The sequence below is a fragment of the Arachis ipaensis genome, chromosome B03 (genome assembly GCF_000816755.2).
Source record: "Arachis ipaensis cultivar K30076 chromosome B03, Araip1.1, whole genome shotgun sequence".
NCBI lineage: Eukaryota > Viridiplantae > Streptophyta > Magnoliopsida > Fabales > Fabaceae > Arachis > Arachis ipaensis.
This window is the reverse complement of record NC_029787.2, coordinates 122,486,746-122,496,504: the sequence shown is the minus strand read 5'-3', so window position 1 is coordinate 122,496,504 and position 9,759 is coordinate 122,486,746.

Below are 9,759 nucleotides of genomic sequence, written 5' to 3'. Positions count from 1 at the left end.
ACCTATTCATAAATGTTCAGTTGTTCACTTTCCAAGAGAGAATATATTATGTAAATTTCACACCTTTTAATTATAATATATCTAGAGAGAATTTATAAGTGTGAGACATCATTTATCTTTTGAATTAATTTTAAGAGTTAAATTTGACACACTCAATACAAATTTTAATAGAGTAGTGCTAGGAAGTGAATGGCCTAAACGTACAATATATACAATGGGCTAAATCTTTGGTTTATGAATAAAATAAACATCACCTATACTATCCAGAATAACCATCCGGATACCAGGGATAATAAACATCTCATGTTATAAAAAGTTAATTTTGGGTTTACCAAGATTCGAACTCTTGACCTTCTGGATCTAGAACTCTAACACCATGCCTGAAACCACTCATCCCAAAAGTGTAACCTGACAGGATAAAGTAACACTAATAACTATATCTCTAATACTTTTTAAACCTTCATTGTACACATTGTACGCTTAGATCATTGGCTCCCTATACTTTCTCATTTTAATAATATTGATTGTTCTTTAAATATTTTTCTTTCCTTTTTAAAGAAAAGCACGGTTTTTAAAACGATAGAGTACTAATAATAGCATAATTAGTTGCAATGTTTTGCAAGTTCTCCCCTCTCTTCCTTGAACTTGAAGTTTTTCTCTTTCTCTACTTTGCTTTTATTTAAGACTTTAACCCCCTTTTTTGGGTCTTTTCTGTGTTTCAATAAAAAACAAGCCTCTATCACCAAGTAAGGTGAAATCTTTTTTCATGACATTTATTAATTAATGTTCAATTTGCATAAACCCTTACCAAACACAATTGTATATTAATTAAGGTTTTGAATTTTGAATTGAACACTCTATTTCAATAATCTTTTGCAAGTCATACGCAATTAATAGATTAAACTAAAGTTGACAAGATTTAATTAGGAGATTTTGTATGATAATTATTTTATGGTTGAGTTTTGTAGACTATAACAATACAACACATTGCGTATTAGATTAGGTTAATAAAACATGCATCTAACATCAAGTCACTAAAAGTAGAATACTACTAAATGGTTTACATAAATTTATAACCTTGTTTGGATTAGCACGTCTTTTTGAGAAAATTTTTAAATAACTAAGTAGTAAGTAGTACATTGTTATATTGGGACATAATGAAGATATTCTTTAAAAATATTTAAACAATTCTCACTTAAAATTTAAAAACAGTGTCAGCACTTATTTTGTGATTCTTATAGCCGGTCCGGTTGACATGCAAAACCGTCTTGCAAAAAACCGGTTTAAAATCCGGCCGAATCAATAGTTAACCGGTGAACCGAATGAACCGGCCAGGTCAAAAACCAGTTCTCTCTCGAAAAAAAAAAACGTAAAAATGCCACTCCCAAAACACCCGACCCTGTCCCTTCTGTCTCACTCTCACATTCCAACCAAATCCCTAATTTGCCTAACCTTTGAGAGAAAACACCGCCGCCAACATCAGCTCCCAGCAACCACCACGGCATCCCTTCTCCCTCCCTCTCATCAGTCTCACTCACCCAAATCCCTAACCCACTACGGTGCTACTTCCCTCTCTCTCTCTCAGCCAGGCGCCAGCAGCCCCCGCCTCCTCGTCTCGCTCTCAGCCAACAACAGCAGTCTCCGGTGACCCATCGTCCGGAAAGCTGACCACCATTCTTACCTTCTCTCTTCTCTTCTCGCCTCTCCTTTTTCCTTCGAACGCTTCTGCCCCCACTCAGCTCTCGTCACTGCCACAGAGAGAAGCTGAATCTCTCTGCCCTGCATTGTTCCGCCGCTCGCGCCGCTCTCTGCGCCGCCGCGAGCTCAGCCGGCCACCACCAACTCTGGGCGGCACTACTTCTGCTCTTCTTCCCCTTTCCATTTTCTAGTCTGTCTCTGCTACATTTCAGGTCCCCTGCCTTATCCCTGCTTCCTGCTCTGTTTTTTTACTTTCTTTTATTAATTCTGTTATTAATTTTAGTTAGATTGCTGATTAATCATAATATAGAATTAAGAAATTGGTTCTTTTTTGTTTTCTTTCCTTCTTCTCTGATATTATCATTATTGTTTGGTTTTGGGATCTTTTCCAGTTTCTGCTCGTTGGCTGCCATAGTTTTTTGGGGCTCTATTCAGCTTTAGGAGAATACAGAAAGAAAAGAAAGCTACAAAAGTAAGAGTTTTTCCTCAGAAGAAAGATACCATACATACATTTAACAAGGTTTGTAAATATCTTAAACTAGCAGAACCTAGTGCAGTGAAATGGGTAGTGCTCATTTATCAAGCTGGCCATGGGAGAATTTTGGATTATTCAAGGTATATTATATTATGTGATGCATCTGTTTGTTAGAATAGATAGATATATATGCTGTTAGGTAGCTAGGTTGTGGTTAGAGGATTCTAGGCCTGATAATTTCTCCGTTCTTGATTATTCAACATGGCTTAATACTGCTTGTTTGCTGAATGATGTTGGTGTGATCATTACTGTGTTGTTTCTGTTTCATGTGACCTGATTCTACCTGCTGCCCTACTGAACTATACTTGTGAAATTAAGTTTGATGTTGCCTCTGTACATGCAATCCATGCTTTTCTCATGTTAATTGCAATTTTTGGATTCATGTGCTTATATTTTGCTGCTACTTGCTACCCAAATTTCTAGAAATTGCTCTGTTTTTAAACTTGTTACTTAAGAGTTGAACATGGCACTTTTCAAATTCTTAATATCACTATATTTCTCTTCCTTAATGATCTATGAAGTTGTTTAGTTATAAACTTTGATGTTAGAAGTTGTTTGTGAACCTCTAATATTAAGTTATGGATAATTTATTATGTGAAATTTTAAATTTTATTAAGTTAAAAATTATTGAATTTATATATTTAAAATTATTTTTAAATTTTTTAATAATTTTATTTAATATTTAATTAAACCGGTTGAACCCCGGTCGAACCAGTGAACCATTGAACCAGTGACCTCATCGGTTTATTGACCGGTCCGGTTCTCGCAACCTTGCCTAGCACACATATGTATGATCTTTTCCCTCCAACAAAAAACGATTGATCTTCTTCTCGTCGTCGTCTTCGTGTAACGTTGCGCTAGTGAAGTTTTGTTGGTGGAGTTGCGGGTGTCATCGGTAGTGGTAAGTACCCTTAATGCGAAACTGGATGTGACTGTTACTTTCGAACGTTATTTGCTGTGCATGTCGTGGGTTGGGGTTTAGGTGTAATGTAGTATTGGGAGGGCATGGAAGATGTGTTGTGTGTGGTTTATGGCTTAGGTAGTTGTGTATTTTCTAATGCTTAGTGGTAATCGTTGAGTCAAACAATGATGCAGATGGTAGATATTTTCGTGATTCCTGTTTTCCATCACGGGGGTTACTTTCAACGGGCTCCGACTGGTGAGTTAGTTTATCTCGATGATAAGGTTGAGAGGTTCCCCCCCCTATGGACCTGGATTTTGTAAATCAAATAAAGATACTGATGAGTTCTATATATTTTTTGATCATCCTATTGATGACCCAGAGCCTGTAGATTATGCTGGTAAGGAAAACGTTGAGGCAGCGGAAGATGATGTTGGTGTCGAGGTGGATGAATTGGGTGAGTCGTCGACAGAGCACGATAGTTACGAGAGTGCAGAGGATGAGTCGTATGCACCTCCACCTCCCGGTAATGAAAGTAACAGTGGTAGTGGAGAAGATGTTGTCAGTGGATCTGTGTCTGGCAGAGGGAAGAGGAAACAAGTGCCTCATTCTTCTAAGAGAACCTCTCAGCCAAGTAAGCAACCCAGGAAGCAAGCGCGACATGTGTCTCAAAGAACAAGGTTTGTTGCAAGAAAGAAAGGGCCTGGCCATGAGTCCGAGGCAGTGGACTTGATGGACAACCCAGTGGATGTAGGCCTGCAGGGGAGCCCAATATATCTAGGCCTGCAACGGAGCCCAATAGGGCCAGAGGAGCAAGGCCAGCACTAGTAGACTACGTGAGTGATGTAGACATGGATGGTGATGATATTGTATGGGAGTATGAATCTGAGGAGCTGCATACACCTGTCTCTTCTGATGATGAGGGAAACAAACATCATTGGCCTGAGTTCAATGACCAATATAGTTTCGGAGAGGGAAGATTTGAGCTTGGAACAAGGTTTGCAACAATTGAGAGGTTCAAAAAGGTGGTAAAGGACACCTTTATTGCTGAAGGCAAGACGTATAGAAACGAGTACACTTGTGCAAGGGACCTTAGAAGCAACGCCCCTAATCAACACTGGATCAGTAAAAAGGTGGAGAAGAGGATGGCAACGCAGCCACATATGACAACCCATGAAGCTATTAATTTTTTAAGGGAGGACTTTGACCTTACTGCACACCCAAAGATGGTGTATAGAGCTGTGAAGGAGGCAAGGGAGAGGATGATGGGTAACGAAAGGCAACAGTACGACAAATTGAGGGATTACTTATTAGAGATACATAGAAGTAACCCTAGGTCTTCTGCATTGCTAGACCTGATTCATCAGCCTCAAGCAGCCCCTATGTTTGACAAGTTATATGTTTGTTTTGAGGCCTGCAAGCAGGGATTCAAGAGTGGCTACAGACCATTGATCCACCTAGATGGAGCATTTCTTAAAACATACCATGGGGGACAACTACTTTCTGCTGTTACACAGGATGCCAACAACCAATTTTACGTGGTTGCATACGCAGTTGCAAGATCCGAGAACAAAGAATCTTGGAAGTGGTTCCTAACATGCTTACAGGAGGATATTGGTGATGCATGTAGGCAACCACGGTTGAAATTTTATGTCGGATCAACAGAAGGTTAGTTCCTTTTTTGTCATTTCGTGTTTGTTGTCTTAGTCATTTACTGGATTATATATTGTTGTAAACATGGCTTCATGCCTTCATTGTTGTTAGGGACTGCTACCTGCACTGAAAGAGGTAATGCCTGGTGCACATGTTAGAAATTGTGTCATGCATATGTGGAAGAATTTCATAAACCGATTCAAGGATCTGTATATAAGAGAAATTGTGTGGGAGTGTGCTAGATGCACAACCATCTCAGAGTTCAAGACAACTATGGAAAGACTGAAAGTAGTGAACAAGGATGCTTGGGCCTATCTTATGAAATTTGAACCTGCTACCTGGGTTAGAGCATACTTTAGCCATGGTCCCAAGGTCGACAACCTAACAAATAACATGTGCGAGTCGTTTAACGCAAAGGTGGTGAAGTACAAAAGCAAGCCCATACTTACAATGTGCGAGGAGTTACGGTGCTATGTGATGCGGTGAATGGTTCAACACAAGAAACTTCTGGGGACTCATGAGGAAAAACTGGCACCAGTGCAAGAGAAAAGGCTACAAAGGCTTATGAAACCAAGCAACAAATGGACAGCGGAGTGGATTGGTGATAACGAGCGCAAACAGTTTGAAGTCACTCATAAAGGATCCAAAGTTGATGTGGATCTGATCAAACACAGCTGCTCGTGTAACAAATGGCAACTCACTGGTCAGTCAGGTTCCTAAATTTCAATATTATCATGCTGTGTATTTGCTATGAATTTATAGTTGATGTGAATTTCAATTTTACTCATAGATGATGTTAACCATGCTGTGAATTTGGACATGCTTGGTGTGAATCTAATTAACATGCTGTGAATCTGTTGATATTAACCATGCTGTGAATTTATATTAGTTCATTCAATTTTTAGTCATGTTTATGCCATTCTGTTGTTGTGAAACTGTTGTCCTGCTGTGAAGAGATGTCGTGCATTCATGCTATAGCAGCAATTAGAAAACGGCATGATAATCCCGATGATTATGTTCATCCATGGCTATGTATGGAGTCCATTAGAAAGACATACGAGCACTTCATCCAGCCAGTAACGAGTGAGGAATACTGGACAAGGTCTGAGTTTACTAAGCCTGCTCCACCTGTGTTAAAAAGGCCAATTGGACGTCCCAAGGTGCATAACAGATAGAAAGACCCAGCTGAGGCTGTTATTGATGGTGACAAATTGAAGAGAAGTTATGTCACATGTAGCAAGTGTAATGAGAGGGGACACAACTACAAAACGTGCAAAGGGGCCCCATCCAACCCAAATTGGAAGCCAAAGACGAAAAAACCAAAAACAAAGGCCAAGGACTCTCAATCACTTGTGGTTCTACCTTTGTCACAGTCAGCCCCGAGGAAGAGGTAATCCTTACTCTCCCAGGAATGTAATTGTCCCCCCGATAATAAACTCAGGAATTTAAGTGTCTATTTTAGTTTTAGTTAGGGTGCTATTTGTCTATATTTTAATACTTCATGGTTTTAAATGTCTTATGATATAATGTGCTTCACTAGGACTGTTTAAACTAACTGGATGCATTTTACATAATGCCTCATATCAGAGTGTGGAACAGAGTCCCCTTGCTGCTACGAACCCTCCTCATGTTGAACAAAATTCTGCTAATCAGTCAGTTGCTAATGAGGTAACAATTTTGGTGACATTTTATTGTTGTTGCTTGTTGGTTTCATTGCATTTCACACTTGTTTCGACCTTCATGCAGGGTAATTCCAATGAAAACGCTGCACCGATGAATGAGCAAGAATCTGGTCCCTCAGTAGCAGCGGTTGAGACACAATCAATGCCTCCAAAAGCACCATTTAAGCCCCCAGCCCAGTCTATATCACGCCCTGCACGAGGGACATTTAGGCCTAAGCAACCAGTTAGGAGGAAGCCTGTGACAAATAAACCCCCGCAGCCTGTTCCACCTGCCCAGAGTGAGCAGCATCTCCCCTCTCCACAACAACCAACTACATCAGAAGCATCTCTACAGACTTTGGCAGCAGCAGGCAAAGCAACTCAACGGCTGTTTAAGTTCATCCCCACTCCAGGACTAAACAAACCAAGTAGTTAATGCCACATGTTTAGACTTTAGTCATGACATCAACATCTTTTTGAGAAACACTGTTATTTTACTAAGCAACTCTTTTTGGAAACAATGTGATTATCTATAGCTGGCAAGCTTAAGTTATGCCTTACTTTGGCAGTAGACATGTAGTTGACTTCTTTTGTCAATATTAACAACTCTTTCATGAGATTAAATTATGCTTTACATATATAATCATATCTCTAAATAATTATGCCACTCACTTGCTTAGGGCAATCACTTTGCTGAATATATCATAATTTAGCTTACAACATTTTTTGTTCGAATAGCATACAACAAAATGGAAACTCATCCCATACTACATTACATAATTTTTTTTACCTACTTTTCAGCCAAGATTGACAATGACAGAAGCAAAAATTACACAAACCACTGCTAGAATAACCAAATACAGATTAACATTCTTCTTCCTCTCTAGATACAACACCTTCTTCTCCAAATCAATCAGCTTCTGTTCCACTACCTTCTTCCCAAGATTCACTTTCAGATCATCAACCTCGTTCTCCGTAATAAACTTTTCAAGAACTCTTATTGTTGAAACATGGCCATCCAGCCATAAGAAGAACTTGCAGTGACTGGGATTTTTCAGCTGCATGTTCATCATTCCAAAACAAACAGAACATAATCAACTCCCCTATAATCAAACTGACCAAATAAAATCACCAACATACCTTAAAGAATGGACACCCAAAGAACAATCTATTGGAGTTCGTCGTCGTTCTCAATTTGTACAATATGGCGTACACACCGTATTTACACGTCGGAGCAATCTCGTCCTTCTCCTCTGAAGCTTCCACGCATTTCACGATTGGCGGCAGTCGAACGCGTCGTGAGCTGGATGAGGCTCCGTCACTGGCCATTTAAGCTTGCACAATACCCCCACACTCAATCACTCACAGAAATGAACAACGGTAATGGCGAACGAGTTCCATTTGAACAAATAGGGCAAACAGAAAAGCGACGTCGTCTTTCCATCCAGGGACCAATTCGTCCCTAACCTCAATCCACCTTGCTTACATGTGCACCGTTACGGTAGTCTAAGCCCAACACACGCCAAATAAGCGACAAATCACCCCTCTCCATTACGTCTGGGAGAGCATTTTGCACGGAAGGATCAATCCGTCACACATTTTGAATAGTAAATGGCGTTTTAGTATTTTTAGATTTTCAGGGATGGATTTATCCCCGATTTAAAAGTTTAGGGACTAATTTATCATTTTCCCTAATATTTATAAATGTTTAGAAATTCCGTATCAAATTGAGTCACATCAACCACCTATTTGATGACATAAATCGCAAAATTTTTGTATTTATTTTATAGAAATATATGTCATCATGCCGTTGCAATGACTTCCATATTAATAAAGTTTTCTATTAGCCACTAGAAAAAAAGCCTACTTCATTTAGGTATGAAGTTTTCTTATAAAATTGAACATCCATAGTGTATATAGTCCAAATTCAATCACATGAAAAAAAAATAGCATAAATAAAAAAAAAACAAATATTTATACAAAAATTAAATAAATTTAACAAAAAAATTATTTAAAATATAATTATTTATATTGTCTTATTTTATAAATTTAAATTTTTTGAAGTAGTTTCGTATCAGTATTCACGAATTATAAGAAATTCTTTTATCGTTCTGATTTTTTTCCGTATTATGATGTTTATTATTAGTATCTATTAATGACTCTGCCTATCCAATCATCGTTAATGACACTTTACCCAATCGATCTAAATCTGAATTGTTTTCTATAAAAATGTTTAAAAAGAAAATCACAAGACTTTTAGCATTGCTCGCAAAGTCTTTGCGTTTGTCTACTTACGATAAACTTAAGCGGTTAAGCCGCTGTCTTTCCTCTTGTTTGTTTCATTTTATCCGTGACATATATATAAACGGGAGAAATATTAAAAGGAAAAGTATAGGGTACTAACATATTATCTGCCAATTTATTGTTAATAATAATTAATTATTATATTTTAAATACATATATAAAAGACACATCCAAAAAATATATCTATATAGACACTTCTATTAAACACAGTCATAAAAAAGACATTTTTATTAGATACATCCGCAAAGATACTTCCATTAAATACAATTATAAATAAGAGTTGACAGAAGTTGGCAGAAATACTGTTGGTAACGTAGCGAGATTTTTACAATGTTTATTACTTTTTTAATTTATAAGTATTTAATAAAATTTATATTTATATTAATAATTAATATAATTAAAATTAAAATTAAATAAAAAATTTATGTAATGTAACTGAATGTTTTCAATATATATGTATATATTAGTTAGCACTTATTTTAATAACAAATACTATAGTTCAATGGTAAAGAAGTAACTCTATATTTTTTTTTGAAACAACGAAAGCTCAACACAAACAGTGGAGCAAAAGTCAAGGTGCTACAAAGAGAAAAACAAAGAAAAAAAGACCATAACCCCTGACATCACCGGCCCTGCTATCAACACGCCCTGAGATTACTGTCAGTCCATTCTTTGTAGCTCAGAAGCGTTTTCTGTTGGATGAGGTCAACACCTGCTATCTGATTGTTGAAAATCCTACCATTACGTTCCAACCAGATGTTCCAAATCACTGCAAAGAACCCAGTCAACCACCGCTTCTGCTCTTGTTTACTCGTGTGCAAACCAGCCCAACTCTCAAACAGACCTTTGATGGAACCCAGAATAGCCCACTCTCTACCAACTAACCGCAACCAACAGCACCATACTTGCCATGCTATATCACACAAAAGAAATAGATGCTGGACAGTTTCTATCTCCTTGTTACAGAGCACACAAATATTATCACTGTGATGAATAACGGCTAGCCT